Source organism: Hylobates moloch, unplaced genomic scaffold, assembly GCF_009828535.3.
Source record: "Hylobates moloch isolate HMO894 unplaced genomic scaffold, HMol_V3 SCAFFOLD_1, whole genome shotgun sequence".
NCBI classification, from domain to species: Eukaryota; Metazoa; Chordata; class Mammalia; order Primates; family Hylobatidae; genus Hylobates; species Hylobates moloch.
In genome coordinates, this window is record NW_026652276.1 from 105,139,207 (window position 1) to 105,154,495 (window position 15,289).

The following is a 15,289-nucleotide window of genomic DNA, read 5'->3' on the forward strand; positions in this document are numbered from 1 at the left end:
ATGTTGGCCAGGCTGGTCTCGATCTCTTGACCATACATTCACACTAGTTTTAACTTCTCCCTTCATGAATCCATTTTCTCTTTTCCTCTGTGACCTGCATTCTGATTTTCCTCCCCTCTTTTTCGGCTACTCCTTCCCCAGCTACTCCCATGTCTTGCTACTCTCCCTTTTCCAGCCCTTAAAGTTGGAGCTCTTCAAGGCTCAGTCCTGGGTTCTCCTCTCTTCTCACTCCCCACACCCTTCTCTGGGCTGCGGTTCACCTTGTTCCCTTTCTTCAATTGCCAGCTATGGTCAGTATCAATTGGGCTACAGGCTGGAATCTCCTGGGGAGGTTTGGAAAAATTCCGGCACCAGGCAGAATCCTTGCCATTCTATTGGTCTAGGGGTAGGACCCAGGCATCATTATTTTTAAAACCTTTCTAGCTCTCATTATAATCTTCAGCCAAAGTTGAGAACCACGAGAAGAGATGCTGCTAACTCCCAAATCCTTCACACCTATCCCCAAAGGACCCCTGATGTGCTTTGCTGGCACTATAGACTAGCTTGCAATTTCCAGAATCTTACACACTTTTTTACTGCCTGGCGTTTTTCATTCATGATGATTTCGAGATGCATCCATGTTGCGGCATGTATCAATAGTTTCATTCTTTTTTTTATTGCTGTCGTATTTCATTACACGCTCATAGCTGGATTTGTTTATCCTTTTACCCATTGATGGATATTTGGGTTGTTTTTAGTTTTTGGCTTTTGCAAATAACGCTGCTATGAATATTCAAGTATGATGTGTGCATAGACGTCTTCATGTCGCTTGGGAAATACGTACGGGTGGAGTGGCTGGGTCTTATGGTAGGTGTAGTATTAGCATTTTAAGAAACTGCCAAAATGTTTTCAAAAGTGGCTGTGTTTTTTCCCACACCCACCAGTCATGAGCCAGAGTTCCAGGTTTTGCCCATTTTTAAATTGGGTTGTTTGTGTTCCTAGCATTGAGTTGTCTAAATACAACTGAAAAAAAATATTTCAGTCCGTGGTGCATATCTTTATCATTTTTTTTCTTCCTTCCGTCCTTCCTTCCTTCCTCCCTCCCTTCCTGCCTCCCTCCTTCCTTTGTACTTCCCTTCCTTCCTCCCTCCCTCTTCCTTTTCTTCCTTCCTTCACTCCCTCCCTCCTTCCTTTGTGACTCCCTTCCTTCCTTCCTCCCTCCCTCAATCTTCCTTCACTCCCTCCCTCAATCTTCCTTCCTTTTCTTCCTTCACTCCCTCCCTCAATCTTCCTTCCTTTTCTTCCTTCCTTCCTTTTTTTCTTTCTCTTTCTTTCTCTCTCTTTCTTTCAACAGGGTCTCACTCTGTCACCTAGCATGGAGTGCAGTGGTGCAATCACAGCTCACCACAGCCTCGAACTCCTGGTCTCGAGGTATCCTCCTGCCTCAGCCTCCCAAGTAGTTGGGACTACAGATGCATGCCACTGTGCCTGGCTAATTTAAAAAATTTTTTTCTCTAGAGACAGGGTCTCACTAAGTTGGCTGGTCTGAAACTCCTGGCCTCAAGTGAACCTCTCACCTTGGCTTCCCAAAGTGCTGGGATTCCAGGTGTGAGTCACAGCACCTGGCCTTTATCATTTTCTTAATAGTGTCTTTGAAGAGCTAAAGTTTTTCGTTTGGGTGAAGTTCAATTTATTGATTTGTTTTCTCGTATTCTTTGTGCTTTTGTATTGTATTTCCAAAGTATTTACCAAGCCCAAGGTAACTAAAATTCTTTTTCCCCTCAGTTTTCCTCTAGAAATTTTTTTAATCATTTTAGCTTTTACAAATAGTTATGTGACATATTTAGAATTAATTTTGGTGTATGGTGTGTGGTAGGGGAAAGCTTCTTCCCCAGTCGGCTTTTCTCATTGAAGAATGGTTTTGCTATGACTCGAATTTTTTTTTTTTTTCCCTGAGACAGAGTCTCTCTCTGTTGCCCAGGCTGGAGTGCAGTGGTGTGATCTCAGCTCACTGAAACCTCCACATCCTGGGTTCAAGCAATTCTCATGCCTCAGCCTCCCAAGTAGCTGGGATACAGGCATGAGCCACCATGCCTGGCTAATTTTTGTATTTTTAGTAGAGATGGGGTTTCACCATGTTGGACAGGCTAGTCTCAAACTCCTGACCTCAAGTGATCCACCCGCTTTGGCCTCCCAAAGTGCTGGGATTACAGGCTGAGCCACCACGCCCAGCCTACAACTTGAATCTTATCATGTTACTCCCCTGCTTACACTTTTGTCCCCAGGCAAACCTGAGGCCCTCTAGTCCAGCTTTGTAGATGACAACTGGCCAAAGACCATGTCTCCAGCTTTCATCTCCCTGTTCTGTGGACGCCAAAACCCATTTGCCAAACATATCAAATGTCTCTCTCTTGCCTGTGGGCTTTGCTTATGCTGCTGGTTCTGTCTGGAAGTACCACTCATCATTCATCATCCATCTCCTCTGTCACTACAACTTTTTTTTTTTTTTGAGACAGCGTCTCGCTCTGTCGTCCAGGCTGGAGTACAGCGGTGCAATATCTCGGCTCACTGCAAGGTCCACCTCCCGGGCTCAAGCGATCCTCCTGTGTAGCTGGGATTATAGGCAGTCACCACCACACCCGGCTATTTTTTGTATTTTTAGTAGAGACAAGGTTTCATCATGTTGGCCAGGCTGGTGTCTAATTCCTGACTCAAGTGATCCGCCCGCCTCGGCATCCCAAAGTCCTGGGATTACTATAGGCGAGCCACCACGGCCACCATACAGCCTTTTGGGTTGTGTTATAGGTCCTTCAGGGGTTAACTTAGAAGGTGTCCCCTCATCCTACCCCAGGAGCCTTGGATAGGGCCGATGACTCCTCCAAGCCCCCAAATCCTGCAGAACACTACTGAACACTGGATTTATTTATTTATTCATTTATTTAATTTGGAGGCAAAGTCTTGCTCTGTCGCCCAGGCTTGAGTGCAGTGGCACGATCCCGGCTCACTGCAACCTCTGCCTCCTAGGTTTAAGAGATTCTCCTGCCTCAGCCTCCCAAGTAGCTGGGACTATAGACAAGCACTACGATGCCCAGCTAATTTTTTGTATTTTGAGTAGAGATGGGGTCTCACCATGTTGCCCAGGCTGGTCTCAAACTCCTGAGCTCAGGCAATCCACCTGCCTCGGCCGCCCAAAGAGCTGAGATTACAGGCATGCGCCACGATGCCCCTGAACCCTGGACTTAGAATGCTCTAGTATTGCCTGCCTGCTTTTGCCTCTTGACTGTGGGCTCCCTCCAGGCAAAAGCAGGTATTCCTTCATTCTGAATGTCAATCAACCTTATTTAACCACCTGTACCACCCTTCCAGGCCATACCAGCTAATAACCAGCCACGCCACTTGGTGGCAGCATGCGGCATGACACAGATGAGTTTGGGGCCAGGCAGTGGAGTGAACGACCCTGGGCATGACACCTTGGCACACCTTGCCCTGCATCAACCACATGGCTGTTTCCCTTGGGAGCTCTTAGTGGGAGGAGGAGCTAAGGCTGGGAAAAGAAGCAGAAGCTGAGGTTTTGGTAATATAGATTCAGGAAGCTGGGGAAAAATGAGCCCAGAAGCTCAGGCTGGGTGGGGTGCAGGGCCTGAGTTGGGACACAGAGGGGCAGCCCCAGGTCAGGGTTTGTGACCCCCTAAGGAGCTGCCACATGAGGCCCTGGGGCCTCTCAGCAGCTGCAGGTCTTTTGCACCATCTTCCCACTGCTGTCCAGGCAAGGGGTGAACCTGAGGTCACCCAAAGCCTCCAGTCGCTCTCTCAAACAGCCGCCTACCACGGGGGACCCAGGAGGCCAAGTCAACAACCTGAAATCATAAAATCTCGAAGATATTGAGCATTTGGATGGAGGAGCAGACGCAGCAAATGGGGCCTTTTCCCAGGCAGCTTGTGTGGAACAAGAGAAACAGATTTACGAGCGTCTGGTTGAAGCCAGGTTGTGGGGCGGGATGGGGTGGGGGGTTTGGTTGAGATGCAGACGTTTTCACGCACAGGAAGGATGATAAATGGGAATGAGTTGCACGGGCTCCATGGCTGTAATTTAAGATGCGTGAAATGCGGGCTCTCTCTTTCGTGTGCTTTGTTACAGATTTGGAAGAACACGAATGTATGTATCAGTGTTTTATGGACTCTCCCAAGACCTGCAAACTCCGGTCCTCCTTCCTCTGAAAGGCAGGCAATCTGAGAGCGATGTTGGACATGGGTGTGTACCAGGGAGCACGGGCTGGATGCCTATCCTTGGCTCTGAACTTGGGACTCCCAGATGTAGCCACACAGCCCGGACCTCCCCTGGCCCCGTGGCACAGCAGCTTGAGAAAGGCCTGCCTCTGAGTGACAGGCAAGGCTCTAACGCAGTCTGTGGACTCTGGACTGAGATCCACGGGGCTTCAAGACGAAAGGGCACCCAGTTAACAGTCATGTTTATGCACATGCTCACCTGGATAGGCACACACATATGAACATGCATGCGTGCACACACATGCCTGCAGATGCACACTTGCACACACACACTTGCACATGCATGCCTGCACACACGACTGCAAATGCACACCTGCACAATCTGCATACACATGCCTGCACACACACACCTGCACACGCATGCCTGCAAATGCACACCTGCACACACATGCCTGCACACAGACACCTGCACATGGACACCTGCACACACAGGCATGCACACACGTCTATAGATACACACCTGCACAGGCACACCTGCACACTCAAACTCTTCCTGGCGCCAGATTTTGCTACAGGGAGGAACAAGGAGCAGGGTTCTCTAGAACCATCCCTCCCTCCAGCCTGTCTCTTGAGGATCAGTTGATTTGTGGGGTCAGGGTCTCCTGACCCATTGGTAAGCCTCCCTGCCTGTCTCTACCTTACAGCACAGTCCAGGAGATCCGTGGGGTTGATGTCAGCTCCTCAGACACCCTCAGCTGGTATGGGACAGGTGGAAGTTTCTCAGGGTCTGGAGCAGCCAGATGAGGGGAACAGGGAGAGAGGATTATCCAGCCTGATCACCACAGGCTCTGAAGGTCTCTCAGGGGAGCGCCCTACCGGCTCAGGTCTGTGGAAATGGGTTACAAAGGGTCAGAAAGCCCCAGAAATGGGTGCCCCATGTCCACATCCTGGGCGGCATGTCCTTAGGGCAACAATTCTCCCTTTTCAGCCATTACAGTCCCACCTGTCATTTCTTCAGCCAGCCCTAGAGGGCTCCAGGCTGTTCTCCAGTGTGCAGATTCCAGGGCCTGGTGCAAGGGGAGACGCCCTGGGGGGCCACAGGCGCACAGAGGCTGCAGCTCTCAGCAGGGCTGGGGGTACCCCGGGAATTCAGCCCCCGCCTGCACAGGGAGGAGTCCTGGGCAAGTGGCCCTGTGAATCGATGTCTTCCAGGAGTTTGCAAACCTTCTAGCCCGGAGGCCCGGGAGGTAGTCATCTGACCGCCATGGCCAGCCTTTAGAACTCCAGTCCCAAGGGACAGAGATGGGCTTAGAAAGTGTTCTGCAGCTCTGCCTGGCTGTCGGCACACCATAAGGAATGAGGAAGCGCTGCAGAGCCCTGCCATCTTGCACACGCACTGCGGGGGTGGAGGCGTCCTCCTGCACAGAGTCTCTGTGCTCCCTCCCCTCGGCCCTAGAGTTAGAATTCCCTCCAACTGTGGTCTCTTGTCTATACCTTAACCAGGGGACGAGTGTGGGCGCCTCAGCCCAGGACCACTCAGCAGCAACATGACCATTCCAATCTCGAATTTCTAGAGCTGGGAAGGACTACCCTCCTTTTCCATCAAACCATCCAGGGCCAACGTGCGACCTCAGATCACCCCCCCTGGCTAGGACTACCTAGCCCCTCCGTGGCCTCAGGCTGTCTGAAAACTGCCTTTGACTTTATTTCCTGGAGATGGTCCTGAGGGGCAGCCCTGGCTCTCTTGATCGTTTCTGGGAACATCAGGGTGAGTACCACCCCCTCTGCATTTGCTACAGAAAGTTCTGGGCCTCCTGAGGACTTTTCTGTCCAGCTCCATAAAGCAGGGTTTTATTTTTGTTTTCTTTACACAGGGTCTTGCTCTGTCACCTAGGCTAGAGTGCAGCGGTGCAATCTCGGCTCACTGCAGCCTCCACCTCCCAGGTTCAAGTGATTCTCCTGCCTCAGCCTCCCCAGTAGCTGGGATTACAGGCATGTGCCACTACGGCCGGCTAAATTTTGTATTTTTAGTACAGACAGGGTTTCACTATGTTGGCCAGGCTGGTCTGGAACTCCTGAGCTCAGGTGATCTGTCCGCCTCGACCTCCCAAAGTGCTGGGACTACAGGCGTGAGTCACTGCACCTGTCCCGTAAAGCAGGTTTTTAACTAGAAGATTCACAGAGGGACTTCGGGGAAATTACTGGATTTTGCATGTAACTGTACAGGTGCATTTGTTGTTGTTGTTGTTTTTCCTGGGAAGACTCTGAAGATCAGCAACCATAGCTGAAGGAAAGAGGGACAGACGGGCCCTAGAACTGCAGCCAGGGCCTGGCACCGCCATTCCATATCCAAAGCTGTGTTGTAAGGCCCGGTTCAATGCAGCTTCCCTTTCACCCCAGGGGAATGAGACCCAGCGAGATGAGGACTTGGCTCAGGGCATACACCTGTGCAGGGGAGAGCTGGCCTGGAAGTCCCGCATGGGCTGCAGTTCTCAGGAGGGCTGGGGGTACCCTAAGAATTCAGCCCCTTCCTGCACAGAACTGCAGAACACTTCCCACCTGTGTCCTTAGTTGTCCTGGGAATGTCTCATCAGCAGGTTCTGGGGTGGAACGAGCCTCCTGTAAACCCTAATATGCACAGGTACACACACACATGCACATGTATATAGACATATACACACATGCACACTTATGCTCATATGCACATGTCCATATAGACATATACACACATGCACACACATACACACACATGCATATAGACATATACAGACGTACATGTATACACATGCACACATGTATATACAGGTATGCACACATATACACATATGCACACATGCATGCACACACATGCACTCACTCCCTTAGCGTGCAGCAGAAAGAGTGCAGTTTCCTCAGCCAGCTCACCCACTGAGCCCTCGCTCGCTCCTCTGTAGGTGTCTGGCCTCCCACCCCCGCCACAGCAAGGCTCCATGAAATGATGGATGAAAAGCCCGGGGCAGGGAGAGAGGCCGCAGCAGGATCGCATGGAGGCCACCTCCAGACTGGGGCGTCACCCAGAAAAAAAATCATGAGGCTGTAAACACAGGCAAACAATAGAAGACACGAGCTGTGGGGCTTCATAAAGAGCATGTGGCCGGGATAGAGCTCAGGGTCCACTTGGCTCGGGGTGGCCAAAGGGATGGCAGACCGGGGGCTCCTCCAGGCTTGGCTGGGATGGACGTCTCAGGCCACAGCTGGCCTGTCCAGCTCAGAGTTGGCTGGGAGGCCAGGCCTCCGCACAATAAACAACACAGAAAGATACATCGAACATGTGTCTGGAACTGGTGGGGAGCAGGAAGAGGTGGGCAGGGGTCACCGGGAAGCTTGTCTCCTTCCCTGGCCACTGCCCCCTCTGGGAGGAGGGACCAGAGTTCTGGTGGGGGGCTCAATCTTGGAGCCCACAGCCCTGCTGGGGGTTGGAGGTTGTGGGCCCAGAGACAAGATGTCTTGAACATGTAGAATCAGAGAGGGCCTTTGAGGAGAATTTCCACCTGGAAAATTCCAGGGGTGTGTGAGGGCTCTGTGTGGAGTCGAAGTGCTGGAGGGCAGAGAGGTGGGGCCTCAGACCAGGGCAGGTGGGCCTGGGGGAGCCCGCAGACCCTTCTGAGCATGCCTCTGGGCCTGGGGACACATTCTTAGATGGGACAGCCATGTCCCAAACCACAGGGTCGGGGGGCAGCAAGAAAATAAAATTCCATACTTTTTTTTTGTTTTTGAGACAGAGTCTCACTCTTGTCGCCCAGGCTGGAGTGCCGTGGTGCGATCTCTGCACACTGCCACCACCGCCTCTCAGGTTCAAGCGAGTCTCCCACCTCAGCCTCCGGAGTAGCTGCTGTCCTCTTTATTTCAGCTCTGGGTCACCCTGACTAAGTCTCAGAATGTTCCCCCTCCCCAGGCGGCCTCACACACGCAATGCCACCTGCACTGCCCCAACTTCTCGGCCTCTACCCCTGGTGCACGCTTGCTCTTGCACCAGCACGCTGGACTTCTCGCCTTGCAGATACAGGCCCTGAATAGCCCCCATCATCTCTCCCACCAACATGTCCTCCCAAGAACCCCTTCGGTTGCCTGGGCCAGAAGCCAGGGAGCTGAACTTGACTCCCACATTCTCATGCCCTCTACCGCACCCAAGAAATTCTTCCTCCCCACCTGTTCCCCCAGCAGTCCAGCACCCCGCACAGTCCAGGCCTTAAAGCAGTTGCCTCCTCACAGGACCCCGGCCTGCCCACAGGCCACTGTAGCCAGGAGAATCTGTGGGAAACACTGGGTTGCCCCCATCAGACGCCAATAACCCACGCCTCTCTTTGCCTCCCAGGTCCACCCAGCTGCCCCCAGACCCTGTGGTTTCGGACATGGCTGTCCCGCCTAAGAATGTGTTTAATCTTTAAGGAACGCCTCAAAAGTATGGAATTTGGGCCAGGTGCAGTGGCTCACCCCTATAATCCCAACACTTTGGGAGGCTGAGGTGGCAGGTCACCTGAGGTCAGGAGTTCAAGACCAGCCTGGCCAACATAGTGAAAACCCGTCTCTACTAAAAATACAAAAGTTAGCCAGGCATAGTGGTGTGCTCCTGTAGTCCCAGCTACTTGGGAGGCTGAGGCAGGAGAATCGCTTGAACCTGGGAGGCAGAGGTTGTAGTGAGCCAAGATTGCGCCACTGCACTCCAACCCGGGTGACAAAGCAAGACTCTGTCTCAAAAACAAACAAAAAAAAGTATGGAATTTTACTTTCTTGCTCCTTCCTCCTCTTCTATAATCTTAAGGACCAAGGCTCAGTCTCCCGGCATCATAGGCCCACCTGGCCTCTAGCTCCTCCTCCATCATTTTCTCTCCTCCATCCCTGGACTTCCCACCCATAGAGCACCCGGTGGGGCCTTGAATTCGCCATGTTTCCCCCACCACTGGGAGCTTCTCATGCTAGTTCTTTCCAGAATGTTCTTGCACTCCCTTCCCTAGTCTGAGCGGGAGACGTGGACTGGCCCCAAAAAGTTAGTCTGTCAAGCCTGGGCAACATAGCAACACTCTATCTCTACAAAAAAAAAAAAGAGAAAAAAATTGTTCAGGTGTGGTGGTGTGCACCTGTAATCCCGGCACTTTGGGAGACTGAGGCGGGAGGATCGCTTCAGGCCAGGCATTTGAGACCAGCCTGGGCAACAAAGCAAGACCCTGTTTCTACAAAAAATATTTTAAAAATTAGCCAGGCATGGTGGTGGTGGGTACCTGTAGTGCCAGCTATTTAGGCGGCTGAGGCAGGACAATTGCTTGAGCCCAGGAGTTGGATGCAATGAGCTATGATTGCGCCACTGCACTCCAGACTGGGAGACAGAGCCAGATCTTGTCTTTAAAAAAAAAAAAAAAGTGGCCGGGCGCAGTGGCTCACACCTGTAATCCCAGCTCTTTGGGAGGCCAAGGAGGGTGGATCACGAGGTCAAGAGATTGAGACCATCCTGGCCAACATGGTGAAACCCCATCTCTATTAAAAATACAAAAATTAGCTGGGAATAGTGACACATGCCTGTAATCCCAGCTACTCGGGAGGCTGAGGTATGAGAATCACTTGAACCCAGGAGGCAGAGGTTGCAGTGAGCTGAGATCACACCATTGCACTCCAGCCTGGGCGACACGAGCAAAACTCCGTCTCAAAAAAAAAAAAAAAAGAAAAAAAAAATCAGAATGGGAAAGACACCCTCATGCTCTGGGAAGGGGTCTGAGTGAGGATGCACAGCTCTGACTTGGAAAGTCTAGTCTAGCAGGGAGGTGGTGGTGTGGGACACAAGGCCCTTCCCTAAAAAGCCCTAGTCAAAGATGGCAGTTGGGGACAGGGACCCTCAGCCTGGGGAGAGATGTGGTCCCACTCCTCAGGCCTCATTCATCAGGCCTCCCTGGGAGGGTCAGCGGGCGTGGGTCTGGCTCCAGGCACGTTCAGCTCCTGGAGTGCCGGCTGGCACAGGCACGAGCCTGCATCCACCTGAGGGAAGCTGGTGCCTGGGCAGCGCCAGAGGGATGCCAGGCACAGGGCCAGGACCAAGGACAGGGTTGGCCCTGCCAGTGGCTTCAGGGCCAGGGCTAGGTGCGCCTGGTTCTGGGTCCTGCAGGGCTGCCACGGAGGGCAGAGGGCAAGGGCCTACAGTAGCTTGTGGGCAGGAGGGCAACCCCTGTTCCTCCAACTCAGGCAGCCACCTCTCTCAGGGCAGGGACCGCCAGCACCACCTACTGCCCTTGCATTCCCACAGGGGCACATCAGGGGGGCTTCTACAGCCTGAAAGTTCCCCAATCCCTGCTTTTTTGAGGATGGGCCCCAAGTGTTCCACGTTGAACCAGAAGCTCTAGAAGAAGAATGCGATGGAGAGTGACCCACTATGTGCCTTCTCAGCCCAAATCATTGCTTACACTACCCTGGCAGGGAATGGCGTCCAGCTTCATAGACGAGGAAACAGAGGCTCAAAGAGGGTGAGCATCTTACCCAGAATACACAGCTAGGAGGTGGTAGAGCTTAAATTCCAGCCCACACCATCCTATGTTCTAGGCTGCCCCAGAGCAGGCTTCCCTCGGGGCAGGAGCCGGGTTGCCTCCATCAGACACCGATAACCCATGCCTCTCCTTGCCTCCCAGGTCCCATCAGCTGCCCCCGGACTCTGTGGTTCGGGGCATGGCTGTCCTGCCTGACAACGGGTCTAATCTTCAAAAAATACCTAGGCCGGGCACGGTGGCCCACGCCTATAATCCCAGCACTTTGGGAGGCCAAGATGGGTGGATCACGAGGTCAGGAGATCGAGACCATTCTGGCTAACACGGTGAAACCCCATTTCTACTAAAAATACAAAAAATTAGCCGGGCACGGTGGCGGGCGCCTGTAGTCTCAGCTACTCGGGAGGCTGAGGCAGAATGGTGGGAACCTGGGAGGTGGAGCTTGCAGTGAGCTGAGATCGCGCCATTGCACTCCAGCCTGGGTGACAAGAGTGAGAGACTCTGTCTCAAAAAAAAAAAAAGCCTCAAAAGTATGGAGTGGAGAAATGAATGTGTCCCCAGGGCCCCGTTAGACCACTGTTGGACAATGGGGCCACTGTAAAAAGGAAACCAGGCTGATGACTGCCTCTAGGAGGTTTTTTTTGTTTTTTTGTTTTTGAGACGGAGTCTCGCTGTGTCGCCCAGGCTGGAATGCAATGGCACAATCTCAGCTCACTGCAACCTCCACCTCCCAGGTTCAAGTGATTCTCCTGCCTCAGCCTCCTGAGGAGCTGGGATTACAAGGGTGTGCCACCACACCTGGCTAATTTTTTTATATTTTTGGTAGAGACGGGGTTTCACCATGTTGGCTAGGCTGGTCTCGAACTCCTGACCTCAAATGATCTGCCCATCTCGGCCTCCCAAAGTGCTGGGATTATAGGCGCACCTGGCCTAGGAGGGTTTTGTTTCATTTTGTTTGAGATGGAGCCTCGCTCTGTAGCCCTGTCTAGAGTGCAGTGGCACGATCTTGGCTCACTGCAACCTCCACCTCCCGGGTTCAAGCAATTCTCCTGCCTCAGCCTCCCGAGTAGCTGGGATTACAGGAACACGCCACAATGCCCAGCTAATTTTTGTATTTTTAGTAGAGATGGGGTTTCACCATGTTGGCCAGGCTGGTCTTGAACTCCTGACCTCCTGATCTGCCCACTTCAGCCTCCCAAAGTGCTGGGATTACAGGTGTGAACCAGTGAGCCTGGCCTAGGAGGTTTTTTTTTTTTTGAGACGGAGTCTTGCTCTGTCGCCCAGGCTGGAGTGCAGTGGCGCAATCTCGGCTCACTGCAAGCTCCGCCTTCCGGGTTCACGCTATTCTCCTGCCTCAGCCTCTCCAAGTAGCTGGGACTACAGGCGCCCACCACCACGCCCGGCCAATTTTTTATATTTTTATTAGAGACGGGGTTTCACCATGGTCTCGATCTCCTGACCTCGTGATCCTCCCGCCTTGGCCTCCCAAAGTGCTGGGATTACAAGCGTGAGCCACCGCGCCCGGCCAGGAGGTTTTATATTGGTGGAGAAGACAGGCTAAGACCCAAATCAGTGCCCCCAGTGTAACAGTCAATGTCACACCGGTGTCACATGGGTGCAAGGCAGCCTAAGTGGGGCAGCCTCGAGGGGGTGGTCAACTCCCCCAGGCTGGGAGAAAGTGGGGAGGCAGTGTGGACACTTCATGGAGATGGGGATGTTTTGGCCAAATTTTGAGAGAAGGCTATTCAGGCCTGGGCTGCAGGGGCACTGCCAAACGGCCAAGACCTTCCAGGAATCACCTCACCTGGAAAGCAGGTGAGGTACACGGGGAGAGGGAACCAGAGAGCACCAATGCCTTAGGGGCCAGGACTCCAGGAACCTTGACTACACGGCTAAGGAGCTGGAACTTTCTCTGCAGTATACAGGGAGCTGGGGAAGGGCGTCAGGCTAAGGGGACACAGTCATACGGTTGGACTTGCCACTTTTGCAAGCTCACCCTGACTGCCGAGAAGTTTAGAGAAGCAGGGCGAGCCTGGGGGCAGGGAATTCTGGCAGAGACTGGTGCAATGATCCCAGTAAGGGATGGAGAGGTCTGTGATTAAACACTGTCACGTGGCTACAGAGTGAGAGCAAGAGCAAGAGCGAGAGTGACAGTGAGAGAGACAGCAAGAGACAAAGCGAGAGAGAGAGAGCACAAGATCGCAGCTTGTCAGGAAAATTGTGAACCAAATTTCATGATGGAGTGGAACTGAAAGTCAGGGGGGTGGTTATAGAGGGCTGCCTGGACTCTGGGGAGACTGTCGGTTTCACCTGCTGAGATGAGACACCCAGAGGATCAGGGGAGGCTTGCAGAGGGTGAGTGACTGGGGACACCTAGTGGGAGATACTTGGGTATATGGACCTCCACTTGCCTCCTCTCACCTGGAGACTCCCCTAAAACACCCACTTACTGGCAGCCCCCAGCTCCCCTCTCCTACCTTAGATCTCATCTACTTCTTCTCACCTCTTGGTGGGTGGTGGGCAGCAGGGGAGCCAAGCCCAGATGCCAGGCCTGAGCCCAACCCTGGCCCCAGAGGCAGCCCCAGAGTCCTTGCACCCCCTGCTCAGTGAGGCTCCGTGTCCAGACGCCAGCTGCCTGCTCAGCCCTGTGGCCAGCTGCAGCTGGCATGGACCCAGGTCTCGCTTATGGACGGTGCTCCAGGCACCCAGGCCCACTGGTATGGGAGTTGTGCCTGGACCATGGGGAGAGAGGGCAGTGGCCTGGTGAGCCGGGTGTTCTGGCCCCCCTTGGTACAGCAGGCACCAGGCCCTGGCAGAAGCAGGCTGGGCTGGGGGTGGCAGGCAGCCCTGGCCCACAGGTGGCTGACTGGCTGAGCAGCTGCTCATCTTGTTTTCCATCTCCTCCCCAGATCATCGTCCAGCCTTCCCCCATGGGCCCTGAGGGGAGTGGATGGGGACAGGGGGCTTCTGTACACATCTCAGGGGCGTTGGATGAACCTTGACTCCTCCCAGCTCTGCTTTCACTGTGCACCTTGGGCAGTTGCCAAACCTGAGCCTCAGTTTCTCCACTATGACATAAAGTGTCTGGGGCAGCTCTAGATGAAGGTGAGGTAGGCATGACTGTGGCACAGGAGGGTGCTCTCCTGGCAGACCTGATGCCAAGAATCCTGATGTTAGACGAGGTCTCGCTCTCTTGTCGCCCAGGCTGGAGTGCAGTGGCACAATCATAGCTCACCTCAGCCTCCTGAGTAGTAGGAACTACAGGTGTGTGCCACCATACTCAGCTAAATTTTTTTTTTTTTTTTTTGGAGAGACAGGGTTTCACCATGTTGCCCAGGCTGGTCTCAACTCCTAGTGCTTAAGTGATCCACCTGCACTGGCCTCCCAGACTGCTGAGATTACAGGTGTGAGCCATCATGCACAGCCTCCAAGATACTTATTTGCCAGCCAGGCGTTCATGCTCTTAGAGCCTCCACCCCACATGGTGCCTTCTCAGGTCTCCAACATTTGCCTGATCAGATAGCCTCTCCTGCGACCCCCTTCTTCCTCTTCTCTGGTTTTCCAAGGCCTCCTGGTTCCCCGACACCCACCTCAGCCCAGCCCTTCCCAGCATTCTTGCCCTTGAACTCTTCAAGGACATTCTGCCAAGTCCTGTTGCCAGGCCTGGAGTTGCTCCCTCCCTCCCAGCCCCGCTCTGCTGCCATGAGCCTAACCTCCCCCTTACCTGGCCCAGCCATGGGCTCCAGGGCAGGGGCTGGGCCTGTGTCCCTGTGTGCTCCCTTGAAATCTGGCACACAGTTCCAAAGCAGCAGGAGGTTAAAAAAGGAACCAAGAGGCCCGCAGCCTGGCCCCGAATCCCTGCACTGTCATTTCAGACTGGATGACCTCAGGCAATTCTCCCCGACTCCACCCCACCCCTGCCAGTTCTGTGCCTCCCTCTGAAAAGTGGGGCTACACCACCCCTGCCTGCCTGCTCACAAGTGAGAATTGAAACCAAGTACTGGGCCTGGCACAGTGGCTCACACCTGTAACCCCAGCACTTTGGGAGGCTAAGCAGGAGGATCACTTGAGGTCAGGAGTTCGAGGCCAGCCTGGCCAACATGGTGAAATCCCATCTCTACCAAAGATACAAAAATCAGCCAGGTGTGGTGGCGGACGCCTGTAATCCCAGCTACTCGGGAGGCTGAGGCAGGAGAATTGCTTGAACTGGGAGGCGGACGTTGCAGTGAGCCAAGACTGTACCACTGCACTCCAGCCTGGGTGACACAGTGAGACCCTGCTACCAAAAAGAAAAAGAAACCAAGTGCTATATGTGAATGAGCTCCGGTAATCTGCATAGCATCTACCCCTTAAGCCCAGGAGGTTGATGCTGCAGTGAGCTATGATTGCAACACTGCACTCCAGCCTGGGCAACAGGGGTGAGGATAGAGGTGTAGGTGTAGGTGAAGGTGGTCTTGAGGATGGAAGTGAAGGTGGAGGTGAGGATGGAGGTGAAGATGAGGGTGGAAGTGAGGATGGCGGTGAGGGTGGAGATGAGTATGGAGGTGAAGGTGGAGGTGAGGGTGGATGTGAGGATG